Raw genomic sequence first — 10,009 nt, 5'->3', positions numbered from 1 at the left:
TGAGGGGTGCTGACAACATCTGAAGATGGACTGTTGTGATTAACTTTGCGAATGCACTAGATGCCGTTAAAGCTGTGTGCTTTAGCTGGATAAAGTCATGCCATGTAGAAAGTGTGTCTGTAAAATACTTCCTTTCAAGTCGCTGACACTCCAGCCGCTGCAGATGCTGAGATAGCATCAGTTTGTTCAACAAACAAGCACACTGAGATTCGTTAGGCAACCGGCTCCACGGATCTCTCCATCCACACTGAGCATGGCCTCGTGATAATGGGATGATAGGTCAGAGCTGGAGAAGTGCCATGACCATCCCGGACCTCACAAGTTTTCTCCTGGCAGAGGGCACGGTGGGGAAGGAGAGGTAGACGTCAGCTCCGCTCCTGTCAGTCCTGGGCATTTCCTGGGCATTTGTACTACATGAGGAGGAGTACAGATCTCTGAGGATATGGTCCAAGCTACATCCCGGGACGCTGACGTGTGGGAGAGATGGTAAGAAGGCTTTGCCTCCTCTGCCCGGGCAACAGGCAGGAGTCTTCTGGGGGAGATGGTACCGAACAAGTCCTGGGGTCCCTATGCTCCAGGTGGGGGACCCTCGGCAAAGTCCCATTTGGAGCTCAGCTTGGGTGTCACAGACTTCAGGGTAGAGACATAGGTTAGGCCAGCCTGGGAGAAAGCAGGAAGACTTTATGGAGGACACAGCAGTATGATATCCTAAGGAGTTAGACAGAAGAGAAATAGGCAATAGTTCAGAGCTCAGCACAGGAAAAGGGACTTGAATGTAACATTCCACTAAGGAATACCCTTGGCACAGGCTCTAGGCTAGAGTGTCTGGCCTTTATCTGTGAGGTCCTAGGTATGAAGAGGCCGGTGAACATGTCTGAGCCCACGGTCACCAGTCGTGTGTCTGTCCACGTGGCACAAGAGCTGTCCCCAGCATCTCTCTGCTTCTCCCCCGCTCAGCACAGAACTGGAGTATGTGCAGTGTGTGTGTGTGTGTGTGCCCATGCACACATGCATGCATGGATATGTATGTGTATGTCGGTATGTAGATATGTTTGCAGTGTAGGTATGGGGCCATAGGAACGACCTCACCTATGTCTGGGCTCTGGTCCAGCTCTGTAGGACAGGCTGGGTGTGATTGGAACAAGTGATGTCTCAGGAGCAGAGAGTGTGATCAAGGGCTGACAGCCTGCGAAGCCAAGACCTGGGGACAAAGGTCTCAGGATAGGGTCACTGGAAGTGCTTTCTGTGGTGGCCTGACCTCCTCTTCCCAGGCTCCAGGTTGCTCCCTCCCTCCTGTGCAGACCTGCGGGAGCAGCCTGTGCTGTGTGTGAGCCTTCTGTGTGTGGACAGTCACAGAGGGCAAGCTGACACAGGTTCTGGACTGCCATTGACAAATTAACACATGAGAAGAAGCGTCCTTCACATCTTTCTTGCCCTGTCTTAGTTTTGGGGACTACAAGGAGACACAAGAGGGGCTTGTGCTCTTCTGTATTTATGAGGAGAGACAGGTAATCCTGTTGATTTCTTTCGGAGATGATGGCCATTCTGTACCCCGAACCAGTCCCTCCCTTCCCTACTTAGGTTCAAGACGCAGATCCTAGCCTTTGCCACCCTCCTCCCACCAGGTGGACTCTTGCCACCTTCACCCTCTTTCCCTTCCCCTACTTCTCTGCAAGGTGCCTTCCCTGTTGTCATGTAGCCTCCGCTTCCACAGAAGCGTAGACAGCCAGCCCACTGTCCCTCCCCATCTTGCCTCACCCTGCAGTAACCTCCCTGGACTGATGTCACCCTTGGTCCACACTGACACAGCACTGAGCAGCCCACAACGGGGCTGTGAAGTCCAGAGGGCAGCTGGCCATGACCTAACCCCAGCTTCCCCTGAGCATTTCCCAGCCAGGAGTCTGTGATTCTCCCATGCCATCCTTCGGTGCCAAGATAACTCCCTGGGGCCCGAGTGTTGACTGAGCCTCCTCTGTGCCCAGCAGAAATCCAATGCTCCACTCTGTGAGGAGCAACTAAACAAAGCTCCCTGGCACCTTGGGGAGGTCACAGATTTCTAGGAGACATGGGACAAAGCACAAAAGCCCTGATGATACAGGATGCAAACAGCCTGTCAAGTGGGGTAAGCGTTTAGGGAAGGAGAGGCCTTCTCAACAGAGGAACCCCTAAAATTGGGCAGGGCGAGCAAACAGGCTCGAGGAGGATGGAGCAACATTTTAAAGTTGTGTACTATGATCATAGCTCTGTGACTCTGTGACAGTCACCTGGGTGCTACCTTTGTTCTTTAATCCTCAGAAAAGTTGCTAAGGTTGGGGACCCTGTGGCAGAAAGGTACCAGAATCTAAATCTGATAATGCATGCAGGGACTTTGCACGTTTTTCTTGCTCCGTGGTTCTTCCAGCCACAGAAAAGATCTGCTAAGTACAGTTGAAAGGAATTACCAGCCCCCCCCCCTGCTTCTCTTGCTCCTCCCACCACCCAGTGTCCTATGGACACACTCCAAGCAGACCCCTTTGTCCTGACCCCTAAGTAAGGGACAGTTTGAAAAGTCTAGAAAATGTCTTCTCCTCTGCTTTCCAATCCTTTTTACCTATCTCTCCCTGCCTAACACGGGAAAAGGAAAACCCAACCAGGCCCACAGCTTTGCCTTTGGAACCCAAGGCACAAGTGAATGTAACCGTGGTACATTTCCAGGCCTTTCGGGCTGTTCCCTGCTAGGGTCTGGCTGGATTCCCTTTCAAAGACCAGGATTATTTTCCTCTTTCTTCCCAAAGGGGCTCTGGATCGGCCATGTTGTTGGCCTCAGGCAGGCTCTTGCAGTCTCTGGTTTCTGTTAAAACAGTGGAAGGTTTGGAGTTTAAGGGGGACCACCGAGGCAAACTTCTTTTGGGTAAGAAATTCATTAGAAGAGTATTAAGGCCACAGGCAGACAGACAGACGGACAGACAGACCGCATGGTGGAGGCTCCCAGGTGAGTTCAGTCCCCAAGGTAAACAGACAGTATGTCAAGGGGCTTTGATGAGAGAGAGAGAGAAACCAGGCCCTTGCAGCAGAAAGTTTCCAATCATGTGGTTAGTGAGTAGCCCACAGCTCTCCGAAGCCAGGCTGTCAAGATCCTGGGTGTTAGGAGGCAAGGAGGGGATTGGAGCAACGTGTGCTGCTAAGGATGCAGAGGGAAAGGGTCACATTTACTAAGGTGTACCCATCATACAGGTGGCTTGTGCCATCTTCTGAACCCCTCTGGCGTCTGGGAGTCCAGCAGCCTAGGCTCTGTAAACTTCCTTGGTAAAATGGGTATAACAGGTGTTTGGGGAATGCCTGTTAGTGGATTAGAGAGCCATAGGTGGGCTCTCCTTGGGGGTGGGGGTCGAGAGCTCAGCCTCACCACAATGCTTCCAACCTTGCAGAACACCTATAGAAACCCAGAGGGGGTTTGCGATCTGTTGGTTCCCAGGACAATGCCAGCAGCCCTGCATTCTCTTCCCTAACACTCTCTTCACAAACCTTTTTCCACAGTCAGGTAGGTGCCAGCATATTCTTCCTGTTGTCCTATAATAACCTTGCCCTCTGGGCCACCTGGCAAAGCGAGGGCTGCCTGTCATCTACTTGGTCTTGCTTGTGGCAGTGACCTCATTGTTGACTCTGGTACCGGGTAGAGTGATCCGAGAAACTGGTTGTCCAAAAATGGTGTGAGACCTGATGCTGGCCAAGCCACCTGTTGCCAAGTCAGGCTGGTGTCTGGGCCTGGGTCAGGGGTGCTGAGGCTGGCAGGCATCCACAGTTAAGGACTCTAAGCAAGAAGGCATCAAAGATGTAGGAAGAGCCAGAGTGGACTTGGTGAGTATGTCTGGGTGTCCAGCGTCAGGGTCCCATTCAGGGAGGGGTGCGGAGCTTATGCTCTGATTGCTGGGAAGGTATTGGCAGAAGGCAGGGTGGTCAGCACAGAAAGTGGGGGGTAAGGAGTAGGTTCTCCCTTCAGAGGTTGGAAGCAGGTGGTCACTCCCAAGAGCTGAGCCTGCCGGGTTTTCCAAAGGAGGCAGCAAGGAGAAGAAGGCCTGTATCACGGAGCTCCAATTACAGGGAGAGCCACTGACTAGCAATGTGTACATACCTGAGGCCACACTCCCCTTCATAGCTCCCGACCCAGAAACAGAGAGGCCAATCAGGAAGCAAGCCTAGTCCTGGCAGATACAGGACACCTCTGGTGGCCTATTTTGACTCGCTAAAGGTTTTACAAATCCCCCCCCCCCCCTTTTTAGGCCACACCACAGTAATTCACCAACCTCCCTACTCCCATCTCCCTCCCTCAGGGACAGAAGTGAGCATCGGAGCCGGGAGCCGCTGACTCCTGTGAGCTCAGCCCCACCTCTTCTCCAGAAGGCTTGCAAGGTAGTGAGTGTAGTTTCTGCTGGCTTCTCAGAGGATCCAGCTCCACCCAGAGGGCTACCAGACACCTCGAGTGACCAATCCCTGGGGGTTAGGATCTGTTGGCAAAGCCAGACAACAGCTTTCAGCTACACAGAGGGAAGGGGATGGGGGGAGAAGTGGTGCCATTTTAGGACCCTTTTGGAGGAGAGCCATAGTGGGAACAGAGGTAGGTCCTAGGGGCCTGCTGCCACCTGGTGGCCATACTGGGAAAAGCACCATTAAGGTCTTCTGTGTGAATTAAACAGATTTTTTTCCTTTTTATCGCAGTCCTGATACTGAAGATTAATTCCATGGCGAGTAATCTCTCTGAACCCCAGTTTCTTCTGATCACGAACACTGACCCCATGAGATTATCTGAATTCGAGAGGTGAGCCTGAGAGACAGCTCGGCATGTAAGGTGTTTGCTGCACAAATATGAGGCCCTGGGTTTGGAGCCTCAGTGGAGTTGGGGATGGGGGATGGGGGTGGGGGTGGGGGTGGGGGAGAGTTGTGAGGATCCTGGGGCACACCAGTTGTTCTAGTTCGCTTTCTATTGCTGTGATAAAGGCCATGGCCAGAAGCAACATGGAGAGAAGAGGGCTTATTTGGCTTACACTGGTCACAGTTGATCATTGACAGAAGGAGCGGAAGCAGAGGCTGTGGGGGAGGCTTGGCTACTGGCTTGGTCCCCATGGCGCACTCGGCCCTGATTATCACAAAATGCAGGACCACTCGCTCTGAGGTGGCGCCATATCCAGTGGACTGGGCTTTCTCACACCAATCATTAAGCAAGAAGACAGCCCACAGACCTGCCCAGAAGCAATCCGATGGAGGTAATTTCCCAACTGATGATCCTCTTCCCAGGTGACTCTTGCTTGTATCGGGTTGACAAATACAGACAAAACAACCAAGACACTGGCCAGCCAGTTTAGCTGAAAGGTGAGCTCCAAGTTCAGGGACAGGCTCTGTCTCAAGGAGAAAGTGTAGAGCCGTAGGGACAGCCTGTGCCAACTTCTGACTTTCTCAGCCATCCCGTCCACACATACACACTCTTGTGTACAACACATACACACACACTCACTTGTGTCCAACACACACTCATTTGTATCTAGCACACGCCCACCCACTTGTATCCAACACACAAATACAGATACTTGTATACAACACATACATGGACACACATTTGAATAACACACACACACACACAGATTATATGAGAGTTAACTGAGATAATATATTAGCACATGCTTGGCCTCTGGGTGCTAAGTGTAGGCAGGCATGCTTGCTTTGTGGTCTTTTCTCTTCTTCTTCTTCTTCTTCTTCTTCTTCTTCTTCTTCTTCTTCTTCTTCTTCTTCTTCTTCTTCTCTCTCTCTCTCTCTCTCTCTCTCTCTCTTCCTTTCTTTCTTCCCACTTACAAAGCTCACCTCAGTGCCATTTCCCTCCAGCTTCTCTTCCTGACCTCCCCACTCCCTGTTCCATTCCTCTGAATCACTGGGAGCTGCTATCGCTCTCACTCTGGCTCTTGTCACACTCAGCACACATCCTACCACAGTCCCCCCCCCCCCCTCTAGCTGGAACCTGCAGAGAGGAAGCCATGAAGAAGCCATTCATAGGCTGTCCCCACCATCTGGAGGACACCACAATGGCCTCCTGAGCTGCAGAGGAGTCTCTGAGTCTAGGATCAAACAACCCTCAAGTCTCAGAAAGACAGACTGCTGTCTTGCCTTTGGCAATTGTTTTTCAACTATAACAAATATCAAATGTTGCAGAAAAAAAAAATAGGCAGAGCTGAAAAGCACGTGGAGTTGCCTAGAAATGACTGCTGCTATTTTCAAATTTATTTTATCCTGGTTAGACTCTGCTACACGGTAGGTATATGTGACAATACAGTACGTGGTAAATAACTTTATTATGACCTTGGATATCATTCCAAAACACAAGTAAGTCTCCCAGGATCACTCCTTTTGAAACTACGTCATAATTTACTTAAGCTTTTTTTTTTCATTGTTAAAATTTATCCTTGTAAGAGAAGCTGTTGTCAACAATGCTGACCGAGTCCTAGATCTGGGATTGGAAGGTGGAAGAGACGAAGAGATAAAGAGCCACCACTTCTCAATTCTCAAACAGAAACCGAATCTCTGGGTGTTTTTGCCTGCTTGTCTCATCCTTTCATGGACGTCTGTCCCTTTTCCAGGTTCTAAGGAGATAACCCAGTTTCGTAATGGAAATGAGGCTGGATGCAGACCTGGAGGGAAGGATCTGATGCAGGTATCTAGGCTCAGCTCGGCTCATGTTCCTGTGACCACGAGGGCTCCTGGCTGCCTCAAGCCAGCCTAAGGATCCCTAGAACTTGGTCTGCTCTCCTCGGCTCGTGGGCAGCAAATTATTTCTGAATCTCAGGGGAACTCGGTTTTCCACAACCCTTTCCACAGGGCAGAAAAGGGGTGCATGACCCGATGGTGCATACCTATAATCCTAAAACTTGGGAAATTGAGGCAGGAGAATTGCTGTGAGCTTGAGGCTGACACGAACTATATATGAGCTTTTGTTTAGCTGGTCAAGAGGCAGCCTGAGTCTGGGGGTCCTCACTCCATGCATACTGTCTGCCCCCATCTGTTTTATGACATAATAGTGTAAATAAATTATAATTTATAATTTAGATAAATAGACATTCATCTAGGGTGAGACATCTGCAGGAAAAAAAATCATTCTTAAATTGTGATTCAGGTTGAAGCAAATTCATAAACACATCCAGACCAACACATCCACAGAGCTCAACTACAAGACCAGTCTACATCCGCCAGTCTCCTCTTACTTTTCTTTGAATAACCTCTTCAAACATGGATCAAGGTAGGTTTTTTTTTTTGGTTTTGGTTTTGGTTTTTTTGCCGAGACAAAGTTACTCTGTGTAGCCCTGGCTGTCCTGGAACTCACTCTGTAGACCAGGCTGGCCTTGAACTCAGAGATCCACTTGCCTTTGCCTCCCAAGTGCTGGGACTAAAGGCGTGCACCTCCACTACCTGGCTTCAAGGCAGGCTTTATCCTCTTCATATTTCATCCGCTGTTTATTAGGCAAGAGTTGATGCCTCACGGTCGGGTTCCAAGGTCTCTTCATTTGAACTATCCAGTCATTAATGGGGTTCTCCAGAGGCCTTCTGGCTTCCTCTATGTTCTGGCTTCTTCTTCAGCCTCATGTATTGTCTAACCTCACCTTAACCCCAGTTCATTGAACCCTGCAGCATAGTCCATTTTTGAACACCATCCAGCCTGGCTTGGCAACAGACTGCCGTTTTGACCTCGGTTTACCCGTCTAACAGGAAAAGTCGAGTGGGCCCTGAAGCTTGAGAGCTTAGAGAAATATTGGGAAAAACTCTCATGAGATGCCTCTTGACTAGCACATTTGTGGCTTCTTGAGTAAGTTTTAACAGCAGAGGAATGAGTGAGCTGACTGAGATTTCTCAACCTGCTTGGCATAGCCTGCCCCATAGGGCAGTATAGTCTGATCCACACATGAGGAAAAGGGCTCAGTACTGAGCAGGAAAAGGGACTGGATGGGTTCCAGGAGAGTGACAATGTGGCCTGGAGCTCTGTCATATGAGGAGACTTGTCACATGAGGAGGAGGAGTGTCCTCAGGTCCACTCGGACCCCTGCCTCCACTGGAATTCAGGATCGCCCAAGGGAATGGGAAACCATCTCATGTTCCCCTCTCTGCTTCTTGGGGACCACACTGTTGTCACCCGTTCCTGACCCTTGTCAGGAGTCCCTGTGAAATTGCATAAAAGGCTCTTGGCTCCCTCTTCGCTCAGCTGATCCAATGCAAGATGCTCCCCCTTGGCCCAGCTTCTCACTCTTTTCTCCAAGGAAAGCTGGCACCGCAGTGGATCTCACTGTCTGGAACAGCGGAGAGATGGACACTTGTCTTTCTAGGGAGGATAAGACAGTCCTCAGATGCAGACTGAAGGGAGTCACCCCTCTCCAGTGCCTAGGCCTTGGGAAATTCATGTGACAGGTTCAGGAATGTGACAGCCACTTTTTCTTCACTGTCCTAGACCGAGCCTTGCAGAGAGGTCACAGAGAGAGGAGGAGAGGGAGAGGATTAATGTCATTGATGTCCAACCATTGATGTTCTGTATCTGAGAGGATCTCAGCTTCCCCACATAGATGGGTAGAAGCTGCTCTCAGGTGCGGGACCCTTGGCTGTCTTTTGTCGGTGCCAGTTTGAGCTTGTGTTCCTATTTCTAAGTTAAGAGTAGAAGCCTCCTTCCCCATGAGTATTGTAGAAGTCCTAAGGGGGGTAGGAACTGCAGAAACCGGGGAACAGAGCCTGGGACAATCCTGCCTAGAGCAGCCCCCATTCCCTGTGACCAAGAGGCTCTGCACTGTCTCCAGTGTGGCTCTCCCTGAGCCTCACCCAAGAAGGCTGAAGACAGATACCAGGAGAAGACACAGAGAACCCTGGTGTCCAGCTGCTGTCTCCATTTCTGTCTTTGCACCATAGGTTTAGGGCTGGGAGAGGGCTCTCCTGGGGTGTGAGAATCTGAAGGGAGCTTGAATGGCTTTGTGGAAGGCAGGTGATCAGAGGAAGATGTGAAATTTTGGTGTCTCTCATCTACCTGCATTAGTGTTGCTTGCCGCAGGACACAGAGGCCAGGCTTCTGGTCTGCTAGAAAGGTCACTTGGCACAGTCATTACCTGGGGACCCATGGGTTGTAGGGGAGCGTGGTTGATGCATGGAATACTGAGGTAAGGAGTCTCTAGACCACCCCACCTGAAACAGATGCTTGCCCCATTCACAGCCTCACTCCGACCCAGTATCCTCACCCCATCTCTCATAGGGACTTGGTAGGAGGGCAAGCAGGAGTGGGGATGCTGTAGTCAGGTCCTGGGGGTTACTGGATGGGCAAGGAAGGACCAGTGAAGATGGGGTCAGGACAGGGAGGGCTGGATAAAAAGATGTGCTGTATGGGCTGGAGAGATGGCTCAGCGGTTAAGAGCACTGACTGCTCTTCCAAAGGTTCTGAGTTCAAATCCCAGCAACCACATGGTGGCTCACGACCATTCGTAATGAGATCTGACGCCCTCTTCTAGAGTGTCTGAAGACAGCTACAGTGTACTTACATATAATAAATAAAATAAATCTTAAAAAAAAAAGATGTGCTCTTGGGGACTCTGGGCTTCTTTGCCTATAGGACTGTGGGGGACAACGCTGACTGAGAACACAGCGGAGAACAGAGATCTCTATGTCAAGACCACCCTGAGGGAGCTTGTGGTGTGTATCGTGTTCCTCGTGGACATCTGTCTGTGTGAGTAGCCGCTGCCTGTGAGCATCTGCCTGTGAGAGGGACGAGTGTGTGAAACGTCTGTACCTCCTAGGCAGTATCCATCTGTGTGAGGCAAGCGGATCCTGGGAATTTTGTGTATATAACAATATGCAACATCTGTGGCTTTTCGGCTTAAGAGACTTCACTGAGAAAGAATTATCACTGAGTTCAGTGGAAGCAGCGGAGTTGGTAGAAAGGTGGTTAACAGGAGGAGTTTCTCTCAAATTCCCAGGTGACCCAGTTTTTCCATAATTCAGTTCATGACACTGCCACCACTTT

General features: G+C 50.4%; 1 long non-coding RNA gene across 1 annotated transcript; it reads left to right on the top strand.

Annotated features, from left to right (window-relative positions):
* Positions 1 to 4,700: 4,700 nt before the first annotated feature.
* LOC147000127 (uncharacterized) lies at positions 4,701 to 9,683 on the top strand. The gene is made up of 5 exons (XR_015046205.1): positions 4,701 to 4,795; positions 5,134 to 5,240; positions 6,603 to 6,676; positions 7,136 to 7,258; positions 9,599 to 9,683. It is a non-coding gene; the product is annotated as an uncharacterized LOC147000127 (long non-coding RNA).
* Positions 9,684 to 10,009: the final 326 nt, after the last annotated feature.

This window comes from Mus caroli, unplaced genomic scaffold, assembly GCF_978045245.1.
Source record: "Mus caroli unplaced genomic scaffold, Mus_caroli_1 scaffold_20, whole genome shotgun sequence".
Classification (NCBI taxonomy): Eukaryota; Metazoa; Chordata; class Mammalia; order Rodentia; family Muridae; genus Mus; species Mus caroli.
This window is presented reverse-complemented; position numbering and strand designations above follow the sequence as displayed.